The sequence below is a fragment of the Narcine bancroftii genome, chromosome 13 (genome assembly GCF_036971445.1).
Source record: "Narcine bancroftii isolate sNarBan1 chromosome 13, sNarBan1.hap1, whole genome shotgun sequence".
In the NCBI taxonomy this organism is placed as follows: Eukaryota; Metazoa; Chordata; class Chondrichthyes; order Torpediniformes; family Narcinidae; genus Narcine; species Narcine bancroftii.
In genome coordinates this window covers 20,945,936-20,962,374 of record NC_091481.1, presented here as the reverse complement: position 1 = coordinate 20,962,374, position 16,439 = coordinate 20,945,936, and positions in this window count along the sequence as shown.

Sequence of the window (16,439 nt, the reverse complement as noted above, 5' to 3'; positions counted from 1 at the left end):
TTTCCACAGTGGGCAAAGAAGTGCATGTCCTAGTGAATAATTATGGCAATAAACTTAGTTATGTTTGAGCCCAACAGTAGTCTCAATGCCCATGTGTATGACTAGATGGAATTTTAGTGATTTGAGAAAGAATTGTTGTGATTTTTTTTACTTTTTGTGAAACTTTTCACTTATGTGTTCATGGAATAAATAAATATTGACATTTGAAGCAGATAAGTAAAATATTGGTGGAATTATTAATAAATAGTGGTGGAACTGTAGTATTGTTTGGAACTACTTAGTATTGAGCCCCTCCCCTCCCCCACCATCTCCATTCGTCGATACAGGGAACTGGGAGTATACATTTAAGTCCCTGTCTTGTTAGGGTGTGGTAGTAACCATGTATTACTTAACATTGAGTCACACCATTGAGTATCAGGAGTATCTGCTGAAGTCCCTGTCTTCGTGTCTACACGTATGGGAGAGCGTGGTAGGGTAAGTAGCCACTGATATCAAGGATCCTTGCCCCACCATGTGCATGCTTACATAGTTGTAGTATTTAAGTCTTGTACCTTGATCCGATGTGAATACCTTAATAATTATTGAGTAATTTGACTGATTAAGTACTCTTTGATGTCTTCGCCTGTTTGGTTCCCATGTGTACAATAATGTTACTTTTAATTGTGACACGTGTCCAGACACATCTCACCGTGAACCCACTGAACCAGATACTATTCCCAACACAACAAACATTAACTTTTTTTTCCTTTCACATATATGGCCTGATGTTATGAGTGTTTCCAGCATTTTCTGAGTTTGTTAAAGCAACAATAGCCTGAAATTCCCCTCCACATGTTTAGTTTTAATTTTTTTTTAAAAAAAGCAACTTTGGACAAAGACTACTTCACTCCTCAATTTTTGAGAGAAATTCATTACCTTGGTCTTTAAAAATGCGTGGCACGGTCCGTATAGCGGTTAGCACAATGGTATTACAGCACCCCCAATAGGGACTTGGATTCGAATCCCACACCGTCTGTAAGGAGTTTGTATGTTCTCCTCATGTCTGTGTGGGGTTTCCCCCGGGGGTTCAAGTTTTCTATCACCTTTCAAAACGTACCTGAGTGTTGGTTAATTGAGTGTAATTGGGCATCACGGACTCGTGGGCCAAAACAGCCTGTTATTATGCTGTATGACTAAATTAAAACATTTAAATTTAAACAAGCCCTCCATGAAGTGGAAGGTATGGCAGACAAAGATTGGACAATTTGATGTCAGAGGATAGATATTTAACTAGGCAGCATTCTGGCCTCAACAGAGATTTGTTATTGAGTATAGCCTTTTAGACTGGTAAAACATGAGAATGGTGTCCTCCAAGAAGTAGGAATTACACCCGCTTTATTCACAACTAATATTATAAGTTGGTGTCATGAATATGAAGCAGAAAAAAAAGTACAGAGGCAGAATGGGCCAAAGAATTGGAAGAAATCAATAACCCTACACAATGTATCAGTGTCAACAAAAGGAACTTTGAGATAGAAGAAATATAAGCAGATCACCCATATCTTCAGTAATATCTCCAGGCAGGTAGTCAAGCAATAGCATTTAGGGTTAGAGATATAATTGGACCCCACTTGGAACACAGTTCTTATCTTTGTATTACAAAGTACATCTAGAAGTGCATTGGAGAAAGTATAAACAAATATTCACAAAAATCTCACCAGAACTATGGGGGGTATACCTATTAGAGTTTCTAAAAAAAAGACTGAGCTGCAACTAAATAAAAAAAAAACTTTAGAGATTTGGTAGGATGGATGAAGGAATCATGTAGCCAATTTTTGAAATGTTGGTTAGATAGCTGAATTTGTCAAGGGTGTGGTAATTCTTAAGTTCTGCATTCTTTTGACCATGAGATAAAAGGTCTTCCATGGAATCTCACCAATGGCTAGCCTAGACTCTCTCTGCTGGGACAGACCCAACAAACCTGAAATGAAATCAGAGAATTATCTGATTACACAGCTCCCTCTGTCCATCCCCTCACACAACTCCACCAGATGGCATCTGATCATCTCTAATCTCTTTTTTATCTTTTCACTCACAGGTTGGGTGGGCATTTCCAAATAGGAGGACATGGCCATAGGTCACCATATATAGATACTGTGTCTGCATTTGTTTTTGCAATACAGAAACACGCTGTCTATATGTGGTGACCTATGACCATGTTTTCCCTTTTTGGAAATGGCCACCCAACTCACAGGTAAACTGTTCTCTTTTATACAATTTTTAAAAATATTGGTTTGCCATTGTTTTTAAACTCTGATTTGAAAGTGCAATAAATCTCTAATTAATTATTTCATTGTATCATTAATCACAATTAATGTTTGAATTCACCTGATAGGCCTAATTAGAACTTCAATACTGGTAATAGCAGACTATTCAGCTTAACTCCACCCTAACAAGCACTAATTTATTTCCATCTGCACATGCACATCAACTCGTCCAGATATGGCCATTCACTTATACACCAGGAGCAATATTTACAAGAGTCAATGAACCTACTTAACTGCATGTGTTTGGGATATGGGAGAAAACTAGAGCACTGTGAGATAAACGACACGGTCAAAATGAAGAGTGGGATAAATCCATACTGAGAAGACAAGAGGTCAGATTTTAACAAGGGTTGCTGCATCTGTGAGGCATCAGGTCAACTAGTTAACAACTATGTTAATAATGGTGAATAGTGAGAGTTGTTTTTACAGGTATTAATTCATTTTAGTACAGATTTTATCATACCTTGATTAAGGCCTCAAGACTGAAACTTTGGTTATTTAACTTTGCTGTGTAAAGTACACTGTTTGGCCTGCTGAGTTTCTCCAGCATTGGGTTTTTACTTTTAATCAATAAATTGGGTGGTTTTGTATTTTTCTATCATATTTCAGACAATTTTATAATATTGTTCTATTTCAAAAATAGCCTGGTCATTACCAAATTTTGTAAGGATTTTAAGCTTTCCAAGGTTTGAAAGCTCCTGCGTTGAATGCTGGGCTTGGAAGGATTGCTAGGTTGATGGTTGGAAGAAGGAAGTCCTAACCTTGGCATGGTAAACACCTTGCAGGAGTTGTGAGGCAGAGTCTGCCCATTTACCATTCATTAATTTAAAAAAAACTCCTGAAACTTGTTGAGACAAGCATTGTCAAAATCTATAATTTCAGCAAGGAGTGGTTGAAGCCCCCATGGATTGTTTTATAGTGTTTATAGTGAAGCAGTTGAGAAATAAAGGAGCAGAGAATGTGGCAGAGCACCATTGTGAAAGTGGAACAGGAGCACCACAACTGCTTGCATCAGACATTTGGCCTATTTCTGCTTAATGCTCCATGATTGTGGAGTTGAGGGAAATACTTGAGGCCTCAGACAGGAGCATTCAAAAGAAGCACCTATAGAAGGTTATGTCTTCCCCTTCTCAGAAAGGACAAAAGTACAAAACTGATTAGCAATGTTTTAAAATGCACCAGTTGGCCTTGGATAGGAAATTTGGCATTATTCATTGTAGGGATTTCCAAGCCATCTTCCATTAAATTTCTTTTGTAGAGCCTGTTGTTTGTGAATGAAGAAAGCTCGAGGGATGGGGATGAGAGCTCTTGTCAATACTTTCTACATTTATATCTCACAATATATCACCTTTACCTACCACTCTATCTATTGTTCTGCTCTCCCAGTGGTCCTCCCAATGTTTTATTTGTCAAAAGAGATGCCAGAGCAAGGAAATGAATGGCAGTTGCCATCCTTTTCGTTGTAATTTCCCTGGGAGTCGAACCTAAATGAATTGTTGACATCAAAAATTAAAAAAAATCCTGTCAGAAATTCAGTGTAAAGGGGAGGAATTCAATGTGGTCGGTGTTTTTTAAAGTAAAAAGGAGACATTTAACTAAAAGTGTAGACACGTCATCGTTTTTAATGATACGATCCAGTTTAAAAGTCCAATAGTTTGATCATCTTCCACAGCTCCTTGGTTCTTTGTCAGATGTACTTAGCTTTTCATATTTCTAGCCGGATTTATTTTTGAGAGAGATGAAAAGTTTTACAATGGATTTGCAACCCAGTCTCCCATCGGCTCCTGCTCTTTCCCCACAACTCAATGTGACGCCTTTGATTCTTGAGATGGCTTGCGACAATAGAGTTGCATGGGGCAATAATTCCACCCCCCATCTCTCTGAGCTAGTTTCTCATGGCCACAGCATTCCCTACAAAGAGCTTTGCTTCAGTCCTTTCAGCTTCCCAAGGGGATTTACTGCCACTGGTCTCTATGTTCCCACATCACTTTACCTTGAAGCAATCACCTGCAATATATCTGGTTGCATGAATAACCCGTCATATTTCCACCCGCACCCCCCCCTCCCTCCCCCACACCCCCAGCCACGGTTTCTTGCAAAGCTCTTTTGCATTTGTCTTCTCTCTGGTAGCTTATTTCTCAACGCACTCTTCATTCCTCAGTGGGATTTGTTGCATGCTCTTGGTCTTCAATAATTCTCTAGGGGGCTTGGTGCTGTGTTATAGGCAGCATTCATCTCTTCACCAAGACTGAGCAGGATGAGTTCCGGCTGCCTTAATTCCTGCAACAATTCAATGCATGGTCTCCTTCCTGGCAAGGATTCCTGGAAAATTTGGGCTTTCTTCAAGCGGCTCATCGCCTTTCCTTCTGACCGTTCCTTTAGAAAACTAATGGCCATGCCCTAAAGCTTTCATTTGTCTCAGCCCTTTGGCTGCAAAGCTCCCCCTTTCATTTCCCCATTGTCATTTCTCACTTGCGCAAAAAAAAAATCCTGTTCATTTGGGTGTCCAATGACTTACTGTATATAACTCAACATGATGCTCATTGACTTGTCTCGATTTGGCTCTCGACGTCTTTATCTCTTCCATGGATTTGCTCTCATGACATTTGCTGCGACTTCCAACTCTTTTCATCTCTCACTTTCAGGCCAGGTGAGATTCTCACACACCCCCCCCCCCCTCTACCAATTTGTTGCTTGAAACATTAACGCTCACCAATTCATTCATTCAGCCCTTTAATTTCACCCCGTGAGTGCTCATCCGCATCACCCTATGCAAGTGATTTCTTGGGGCTCCAATGAGCTGATGGGGTGGGGTCCCTGCGCCGTCTGGACCTTCCAGATATCCTGCTCCCATCCCCCGCACACTCTCGTGTTTCACCCAATGTCGCCCATACCCTCTCCTGCGGCTGATGCTTTACTTTCCCCCGTAAAATCCAGTATAGTGCTTTGCTTGATAGCAGTGGTTTGTACAGGTTGTTAAACATTTTTCGGTGGTCTGCCAGGGAAGAGGAAAGTGTTCACCACCCCAATCTGAATACTGTTATAATTCACTGCTCTCTTCGCCACAACCCCCCCACCCAGTCATCACAGAGTCTTGTTAAAACACACAAGAAAGATATATTTTCTTGGATTGGCTTTTTCGCTGCAAAATATCCATCCTGCTATTCTGTAAGCTGTTACCTGTGAACCTTGGAAGGTTGAATTCGAGGGTGGGGGGGGTGGGGGGGGAGGTTTTGATACGGAGTAGGTTTATATAGGTTGGCACAATATTCTGGGCTGAAGGAACAGATGTTCTCTGTTCTGCCTTCTTAAATTCTTCAATACTGACAAATTCCAGTACCATTCTTTGCTGAGATTTGGGAAACATGGAAATCATCCATAAATTTTGTTTTATGAATTAATAGTTGTTTTCACTCCAGTCTTAACTGCACTTGTTGCTCTAATGGCATTCTTCAATGTAGATTACATCCAACTTTTTGCAATTGTCTATGAGGCCTTATGCAAAGCGAATCCATGATAACTTGTGCTTTTTCCCTCATTCCTTTCAGTGAAGAATATTGCTTTCCATGGCAGTCATCCTCCCTCTGGTGATATTGTGTAACAACAGAGTCTGGCTTTGTGCAACAGTTCATGATGTGAATCAGTGTTCCATTATTCTGTTTTGCCAAGCGTCAGAAAACCAATCTACTGCACTGCTGGGCTGCCCTGCTGACAGTTGGTTGAGGAAATTATCTACCCTCATGCTTCAGGATTACAAAGAAAAATCAATACTTCCATGATAGCTGTTGATAAATGCACTCGCAGAGAAAGCATTGATGTGTAGTGATATCTTGTCAGCTTACTAATTCTTTTCCTTGAATTGTTCACTTTTCATTCTTTGTTCATTCTCATTCTTCTTCATGGCATTTTGAGCATGTTATAGTCTTTACTCGTGATTAAGAAGATTCATTGGTTCTGCTAAATCATTTAATGAGGTCACTCCCTTTTTTTTGGCCAGAGAGGAGTGAAGACAGGTTCAACCCAGTCCTGAATTTAGTTCAAGGCAGGGTTAAGTGGGCAAAATTGTTAGTTAGAAACTTGTCTATTCCTGCCGCCATCAAGCCTAGGTAATACCAATTAAATCCTACGACGCAGAGAAGGAAGGTAAACATTTGTATTGCAGAAAGTTGGAGGAGTAAAATTTATTTCTGTAATTGTTGGCTTTGTGAAATAAGTGCTCCCAAGGTGATATTTTCTTTTTGTTTGTGCTTTAAAGTAAGAGAAAACATAAAAATAATGGATATTGATTATTTAGCATGATAAATTTCAGGATCTGTTCTGTAACTTGGACTCCCTGGGACTTGAGGAATGATTGAATTCTGTACCTAGCCTTTGTATTTTTCCAGTAAAGCTGAGCACAGTTAAAGTACGAGTGCTGCCTCAGCAAGAACAGGAGTAGGGTTGTGATCACTTCTACATTTCCTACTGTTGAAGGAACTACCAGAACTTGGTAAAACTAAATGAGGATTACCTTTGCAGTTTCTCCTTTGAGCCATTTTTTTGGCCCGTCATTTCAAGCCATTGATTCGGTCTGCCAGAAATTTTATTTGTCTTATCAGATCTTTTTTTGTTGTTGTATGGATTAGATCCAAGTTTTCAGAATCCGTTTGTTCTTCGGAAAATGTTCCTCAGCATTTAGATTTTATCATCAAATTTCAAATTAAAATCTCTACTTCTTGTTGTTCATCATTTCTGCAGGTGCTCTCTTCTGATTTTTATGTGGTTAATGCCACAATTCCAGTTGGCAGAAGTTTTAAAATAACATCTGCAAATTTAAATGGGCTAATATTAACCTGGCAGTATTTAATATCTAAATAGGTGGCTTTTCATAGTAGTGAAACCAGGCCTTCGGCAATACTTATACTGTATGTACCTATTGGGTTTCCACCAGGATTTATTGGATGATTAAAAATGAACAGATTTCTTAACGATCAGAACGTGTCTTCCTCTTGCAATTTTAGAACATAGAAGAGAACATTTCAGCATTATACAAGCCCTTTGACCCACGATATTGAAACAACCTAGCAATAATTTCTCGATGCTGAATGAGCAGCCTGCCCAAAGCAACTCATTTTGCTAAGAAGGGCCTGGGATCATTTCATCTGGGGCTTGAGAAAGATGCAGTCATAGTATCATTTCCTTTGCAGATCCAAGAAAATGAGACATGGTGTTTTCTACCCTGATTAATTAATGAGAGAAACTTAATTGTATAATCTTGTGGTTTATTTTCCAAATTTAGTTCAGTGCAAGTGCAATGAGCATGTTCCCCGTGGCAACAGTACCCAATCTATTTATATACTTTTATAATTTTCATCTTTGTCTTTGCAGTGTAACGTTTCTAGAAATGAATACTGGCCACATAAAGGTCAACATGTGCCAGAGCTAATTCATTGAGTGAAAGACTTTACGATATTGCTTTGAGACATGACAAGTCATGGTGCAAATGTATATCTTTTTGACATTTTGCACTTCATATACATGTTTTATAATTTTCACGTTGGATGCCATAACTGTTAAAGGAAAAATTTAATTGAAGAGCAGAAACTAAAGGAGGATATTATTCTTACCAGGGGAAAAAGTAACTATACGTGTGGCAACCTGGGTTCAGATTCGGTGCTGGCTGTTGGGATTTGTGTGTTCTCCCCGGGTTTTTTCTTCAGGTGCTCTGGTGTCCTAGCTTCCGAAATGTACGGGGTTGGTAGGTTAATTGGATGTAATTGGATGGCACGGGTTTCATGAGCCCGAAGGGTACAGGAAAGTGGGATTGACGGAATTTCTTGAGGAACAATGTGTAATAGTGAATTTTAGAAATGAATTAGGAGGCGATGACCTATCAAAACAAATAAGACTAAGTGGAATCTCGACATTTTATATACCTATATGTGAAGCAAATGAATAGCCAGGGAGAGACAAAAGGAGAAACCTATGTTTGGAGTTGGGCATTAAGGGTGAAGTCCTCAAATACTTCTTATTTATATTCATCAGGGGATACTTTATGATCAGGGAAGGGGATAGGGATAATCTGGAGGTCAGTTTTAGGAAGGAAGAGATTTTGGTTGCCATGGAACCTACAAGGGCTGATAAATCCCCAGGGCCAAATAAGATTGACCACAGGCTGCACTGGGATATTTGTGGTCCTGACGAAGTTTGTACATCCTTGTTGGCTTGAGGTGAGGTGCCAGAGGAATAACTGACTTATTTAAGTAAGACAGCAGGAAAAATCTCTGTCATGATAACTTGTGTGCCTTGCCTCAAAGGTATAGAAATTACTGGATAAAATCCCAAGGGTCTAAGTGCATTTGGAAAAGCAGCAGCTGATCAGGGATAATCAGCATGGCTTTATGCTGACTGAAATTTTTGCAGAGGTACTGAAGTAGATCAAGGCTGTCAATACTGTCTGTCCATGGCCTTGTGTACTATCCCACCAAGACCACCCGTAAATTGGAGGAACAACACTTAATTTTCCGTCTGGGCACTCTCCAACCGAATGGCATTAACACTGAATTTTCTAGTTTCTGTTAACCTACTGTCCAGTCTTCCTCCTTTCCTTGCCTACTTTCCCTCAGCTTTCCACCCCTTCCCTCTCCATTCACAGAGCCATCCCTCCTCTCCCTGTTTTCTGCTGTTCCCTCCATCCCTTCTCCCCCTATTACCTCCTGCCATTGGCCTCCCTCCACCCCTCCCCCCATCTCTCCCACTGTTTTGATCAGACATCTGCTGACATTTTTTCCATGCCTTGATGAAGAGTTTAAGCCTGAAAAGTTGATTATGTAACCCTATCTTTGCTATATAAAGTACAATTTGACCTGCTGAGTTTCTTCAGTTTTGCGTTTTTACTTTAATCATGATGGCTGCAGACTTTTGTTTTACTACGGTCTATATTGACTTTAGTTGATGAGGTCCTACGTGGCTGGCTGGTGCAAAAGGTTAAAATACATGCGAATCAAAGTGAGCTGGCTAATTGGAACCAAAGTTATGGGAGGCAGAGGAAAGTGGTGGAAGGATACTTCTATGAACAGATGTCGATACCAAGGGTGTATGGTGGAGATTAGTTCTGGGACCCTTGTTGTTTGCAATATATAGTAGCTGTTTGGATTTGGATGAACACTTAAATAGGCAAGGCATCAAAGGTTACATGTTTAATGTGAGCAAAAGAGGGTAAAGTAGATGTGGAACAAGAAAAGTTCAACATGAATGTGCTGGCCTTGATTCGTAGGGTGTGCTGGCCTTGATTCGTAGGGTGTGCTGGCCTTGATTCGTAGGGTGTGCTGGCCTTGATTCGTAGGGTGTGCTGGCCTTGATTCGTAGGGTGTGCTGGCCTTGATTCGTAGGGTGTGCTGGCCTTGATTCGTAGGGTGTGCTGGCCTTGATTCGTAGGGTGTGCTGGCCTTGATTCGTAGGGTGTGCTGGCCTTGATTCGTAGGGTGTGCTGGCCTTGATTCGTAGGGTGTGCTGGCCTTGATTCGTAGGGTGTGCTGGCCTTGATTCGTAGGGTGTGCTGGCCTTGATTCGTAGGGTGTGCTGGCCTTGATTCGTAGGGTGTGCTGGCCTTGATTCGTAGGGTGTGCTGGCCTTGATTCGTAGGGTGTGCTGGCCTTGATTCGTAGGGTGTGCTGGCCTTGATTCGTAGGGTGTGCTGGCCTTGATTCGTAGGGTGTGCTGGCCTTGATTCGTAGGGTGTGCTGGCCTTGATTCGTAGGGTGTGCTGGCCTTGATTCGTAGGGTGTGCTGGCCTTGATTCGTAGGGTGTGCTGGCCTTGATTCGTAGGGTGTGCTGGCCTTGATTCGTAGGGTGTGCTGGCCTTGATTCGTAGGGTGTGCTGGCCTTGATTCGTAGGGTGTGCTGGCCTTGATTCGTAGGGTGTGCTGGCCTTGATTCGTAGGGTGTGCTGGCCTTGATTCGTAGGGTGTGCTGGCCTTGATTCGTAGGGTGTGCTGGCCTTGATTCGTAGGGTGTGCTGGCCTTGATTCGTAGGGTGTGCTGGCCTTGATTCGTAGGGTGTGCTGGCCTTGATTCGTAGGGTGTGCTGGCCTTGATTCGTAGGGTGTGCTGGCCTTGATTCGTAGGGTGTGCTGGCCTTGATTCGTAGGGTGTGCTGGCCTTGATTCGTAGGGTGTGCTGGCCTTGATTCGTAGGGTGTGCTGGCCTTGATTCGTAGGGTGTGCTGGCCTTGATTCGTAGGGTGTGCTGGCCTTGATTCGTAGGGTGTGCTGGCCTTGATTCGTAGGGTGTGCTGGCCTTGATTCGTAGGGTGTGCTGGCCTTGATTCGTAGGGTGTGCTGGCCTTGATTCGTAGGGTGTGCTGGCCTTGATTCGTAGGGTGTGCTGGCCTTGATTCGTAGGGTGTGCTGGCCTTGATTCGTAGGGTGTGCTGGCCTTGATTCGTAGGGTGTGCTGGCCTTGATTCGTAGGGTGTGCTGGCCTTGATTCGTAGGGTGTGCTGGCCTTGATTCGTAGGGTGTGCTGGCCTTGATTCGTAGGGTGTGCTGGCCTTGATTCGTAGGGTGTGCTGGCCTTGATTCGTAGGGTGTGCTGGCCTTGATTCGTAGGGTGTGCTGGCCTTGATTCGTAGGGTGTGCTGGCCTTGATTCGTAGGGTGTGCTGGCCTTGATTCGTAGGGTGTGCTGGCCTTGATTCGTAGGGTGTGCTGGCCTTGATTCGTAGGGTGTGCTGGCCTTGATTCGTAGGGTGTGCTGGCCTTGATTCGTAGGGTGTGCTGGCCTTGATTCGTAGGGTGTGCTGGCCTTGATTCGTAGGGTGTGCTGGCCTTGATTCGTAGGGTGTGCTGGCCTTGATTCGTAGGGTGTGCTGGCCTTGATTCGTAGGGTGTGCTGGCCTTGATTCGTAGGGTGTGCTGGCCTTGATTCGTAGGGTGTGCTGGCCTTGATTCGTAGGGTGTGCTGGCCTTGATTCGTAGGGTGTGCTGGCCTTGATTCGTAGGGTGTGCTGGCCTTGATTCGTAGGGTGTGCTGGCCTTGATTCGTAGGGTGTGCTGGCCTTGATTCGTAGGGTGTGCTGGCCTTGATTCGTAGGGTGTGCTGGCCTTGATTCGTAGGGTGTGCTGGCCTTGATTCGTAGGGTGTGCTGGCCTTGATTCGTAGGGTGTGCTGGCCTTGATTCGTAGGGTGTGCTGGCCTTGATTCGTAGGGTGTGCTGGCCTTGATTCGTAGGGTGTGCTGGCCTTGATTCGTAGGGTGTGCTGGCCTTGATTCGTAGGGTGTGCTGGCCTTGATTCGTAGGGTGTGCTGGCCTTGATTCGTAGGGTGTGCTGGCCTTGATTCGTAGGGTGTGCTGGCCTTGATTCGTAGGGTGTGCTGGCCTTGATTCGTAGGGTGTGCTGGCCTTGATTCGTAGGGTGTGCTGGCCTTGATTCGTAGGGTGTGCTGGCCTTGATTCGTAGGGTGTGCTGGCCTTGATTCGTAGGGTGTGCTGGCCTTGATTCGTAGGGTGTGCTGGCCTTGATTCGTAGGGTGTGCTGGCCTTGATTCGTAGGGTGTGCTGGCCTTGATTCGTAGGGTGTGCTGGCCTTGATTCGTAGGGTGTGCTGGCCTTGATTCGTAGGGTGTGCTGGCCTTGATTCGTAGGGTGTGCTGGCCTTGATTCGTAGGGTGTGCTGGCCTTGATTCGTAGGGTGTGCTGGCCTTGATTCGTAGGGTGTGCTGGCCTTGATTCGTAGGGTGTGCTGGCCTTGATTCGTAGGGTGTGCTGGCCTTGATTCGTAGGGTGTGCTGGCCTTGATTCGTAGGGTGTGCTGGCCTTGATTCGTAGGGTGTGCTGGCCTTGATTCGTAGGGTGTGCTGGCCTTGATTCGTAGGGTGTGCTGGCCTTGATTCGTAGGGTGTGCTGGCCTTGATTCGTAGGGTGTGCTGGCCTTGATTCGTAGGGTGTGCTGGCCTTGATTCGTAGGGTGTGCTGGCCTTGATTCGTAGGGTGTGCTGGCCTTGATTCGTAGGGTGTGCTGGCCTTGATTCGTAGGGTGTGCTGGCCTTGATTCGTAGGGTGTGCTGGCCTTGATTCGTAGGGTGTGCTGGCCTTGATTCGTAGGGTGTGCTGGCCTTGATTCGTAGGGTGTGCTGGCCTTGATTCGTAGGGTGTGCTGGCCTTGATTCGTAGGGGGCTGTGAGGTAATCTTGTTACTGTAAAACTCTGGTTAGACTACAACTGAAGCATTGTAAAGGATGTTTGGTGGATTGGAGAAAATATCTTACACTGTGCTGTAAAACTGTGAAATCGATGACCTTAGTGATTGGTCCTATCAGACTCACAGATATACTGATTGTTTCTCCCATCTTATAATGAAACTTGTGGAGTCCTATTTCATAATGAAAGCTTATGGAATACTCCTATGACCTGAGACATATAGCTTAATTTGGCAGGCAGAATGGCTCAGATGAAGTTATTTATGGTATATTAGCATTGAAAAAATAACTGATTAAACTCAGTAAAGGAAGTGAAACTAGCTATTTGAAATATTATAAATGTGAATAAATTTTTCATCTCATTGAATCTTATTCTTCACAAGATGATGTGAAATAATGAATCGTTAATGATTGCCAAGCAAAACTATTTCAATAGTATATCGAAACTGACATTAAAGGGATTGTCTAGAATTATAATTAAGCAATAATAATTGGTTAGAGATGAAATAACTGCATTAGTTATTTTCCCTCATAGTGTTACCAGCAGAGAAACATGAGGAAAATCGTCTGCACTGGTTCAGAGCAGTATGACCTTTGCTTCTTGAAGCAAACTCCAGTTTAAATAGGCACGACCTGGGGGCAGATTCTCCATCTCAAAGTTAAGTGGGCATGACCTGAATGTTCAAAATAGATGGAGACCAATTATCCAATATCCATTATTAAATAAGACTACTGCCAGAGCATGTTCATCAGGAGTAGGTTCCAAACAACTATAAAAGGCGTGACTATTGAAAAGGCTCCAATAAATTGTCATTTTGAGCCTCAGTTGTTCTTAATCTACATCGACGATTTACAGGAGGAAGTCAAATGCAATCGATCCATGTTTGCTGATAAATCAAAGGTTGGCAGTTGGCTGAGCCATGAGGTGAATGCAGAATTGCTTTGGGGTTCGTAACCAGGGACCGAGGAGGGTGACCTTGTTGCCTTGAGCTCAGGTTCACCATTCAACTGGACAGGAAGTCACAAAGCTTCTCATTCTCCTTCTGGAAATCAAGATTCCCTTTATCATAATGTCAACAAAATTAATTTTGCTTTGTTTGCCCTATGAAGGGCACCATTCTCAAGAAACCAAAAGAGAGTCCCTGTGTTGAATGGCGAGGCTGAGCTTGAGGCAATTGGGTCACCCTCCTCGGTCCCCGGTTACGAACCCCAAAGCAATTCTGCATTCGTCTCATGGCTCAGTCAACTACCGACCTTTGTCTTATCAACAAACCTGGATAGATTGTACTTGATTTCCTCATGTAAATCGTCGATGTAGATTAAGAACAACTGAGGCTCAAGCAACATGAAGAACTCAGCCACCAAACCATCTGATTTTTCTGATCCTACTCTCTATCGCTGATTTATTAATCCCTATTTTGTACACTATAATGCTATGTAATAATATCTTGTTTTCCACCTTATTGAAGATCTCGTGAAAGTCCACACAGACAATGGTAGTTGGTCCCACCTCCTATGTTCCTCAAATTATATTCTTAAAAAAAATCTCCAAATAGATTTGTCAAACATGATTTCTCTTTCAAAAATCCACATCACCTCTGGCCAATCAAAGTACGTTGTTGCTATTTAATAACAGATTCCAGTGTTCTCTGTTTTACTGAGATTAGACTAATAATTGGCTGAATGCGTTGGATGAAATAATGGAATGTTCTTCAGTTTCTTCCTACTCTGTTCCTTCCTAGGATTCTGAAAGGAAAAAGGTGAGGAACAAAAGCAAGTTGAAGAGGAATACAGAAACCATTTGTATCTTGTGGATGCCAGTAGAAGGACTAGATCAGTGGTTCACAACTTTTTTTTCCCATTCACGTACCACTTTAAGTATTCCCTATGCCATAGGGGCTCTGTGATTAGTAAGGGTTTGCTTAAGGTGGTATGTAGGTGGAAATTTTAAAAAAATTGAAAACCATTGTTTTAATCATACCTACCTCACTTTCAAAAGTCAAAGGAGGAAATACCCAACACCCAACCCCAATCAACCAATTTTCCCTTGCAACAGCTGCAAGCACGCCTGCCTGTCCCGCATCAGACTTGTCAGTCACCAACGAGCCTGCAGCAGACGTGGACATGCCCCTCCATAAATCTTCATCTGCGAAGCCAAGCCAAAGAAAGAATGGATTTGTTATGTGCACGGTTTCATAACTCTAAAGGCAAAAGGGCAATGTCAATTTTTCTCAATCAAAATATTTCATTAACAATTGGGTCTAGAGCAGTGGTTCTCAACCTTCCCTTCCTTCTCACAATCCCTTACTAATCACAGAGCATTTATGGCATAGGGATTACTTAGAGTATTATGTGAGTGGAAAGGAAAAGGTTGAGAACCACTGGAAAGTTCCTTAATCTTCAATGATCGCTGCATTGGTTCTGGCTATAGGCTCTGTGTCTGATGTGTCTTCATCAGGGCAATGAGTGGTAACATGTTGTTGCTGAGAGTCATTTTCTGTCATCTTCCCCTGAAAGATAGAAAGTAGATTGTTATTGAGTGTGAAACAGTATATCAGAGTGGTGGATAATGTGTGTGAATGTGGGCTGTTATTTATCTATTCTTGTGTGTGCCATCATGAATTTTTGGTCAGGAAAGCAATTGAGAGAAATGATTATACATCATAGAGCAGTATTTAGAACAGGGATTTGCTGATGGGCTCATCATCTTGGCCATGTTCGTAATGTCCCTTCCCCGCACCCCACCTTCCCCCCCCACCTTCCCCCCCCACCTTCCCCCCCCACCTTCCCCCCCCACCTTCCCCCCCCACCTTCCCCCCCCACCTTCCCCCCCCACCTTCCCCCCCCACCTTCCCCCCCCACCTTCCCCCCCCACCTTCCCCCCCCACCTTCCCCCCCCACCTTCCCCCCCCACCTTCCCCCCCCACCTTCCCCCCCCACCTTCCCCCCCCACCTTCCCCCCCCACCTTCCCCCCCCACCTTCCCCCCCCACCTTCCCCCCCCACCTTCCCCCCCCACCTTCCCCCCCCACCTCCCCCCCCACCTCCCCCCCCACCTCCCCCCCCACCTCCCCCCCCACCTTCCCCCCCCACCTTCCCCCCCCACCTTCCCCCCCCACCTTCCCCCCCACCTTCCCCCCCACCTTCCCCCCCACCTTCCCCCCCACCTTCCCCCCCACCTTCCCCCCCACCTTCCCCCCCACCTTCCCCCCCACCTTCCCCCCCACCTTCCCCCCCCACCTTCCCCCCCCACCTTCCCCCCCCCCTTCCCCCCCCCCTTCCCCCCCCCCTTCCCCCCCCCTTCCCCCCCCCCTTCCCCCCCCCCCTTCCCCCCCCCCTTCCCCCCCCCGCCTTCCCCCCCCCGCCTTCCCCCCCCCGCCTTCCCCCCCCCGCCTTCCCCCCCCCGCCTTCCCCCCCCACCTTCCCCCCAGAATCACATCTGGGAATTGCTGCCATCTTTCAGACTCGCATCTGGCGTATTTTGTTTCCAGTGGCAAGTGAGCCGCCAAATTTGAACAATTATCAAGGGGAAGTAATAAGAATAAAGATGATGTGGAAAGCTGAATATATTAAACAGAAGATGGGTAATAAAAAGATATTTCCCTGAAGGAGAATCAAATATTAAGGAGAACCAAGTGATTTAATGACAGATATTCCATGCAATTTTTTTGCAGTTTATTTCATCTTGTATCACTGTTAGTAATTACAAAAAAAGTGATAAATTTATAAAGTAGCTGAATAGAATGTTTGTCCACACAATATTTGTATATTGCAGCATTGGTTATTTTCAAGCTTATCCACATTCTACCATTAAATATCTTCATGTTTGCATAGGATGATGGAGCCAATGGTTGTTGATTACCTTTAATGAATGATATAATGTAGCCACTGAATAGTATAAACTGGATAATTTTAAAATGCCCTCCTGGTGTAATTGGAGAATTAGGTTACAAGG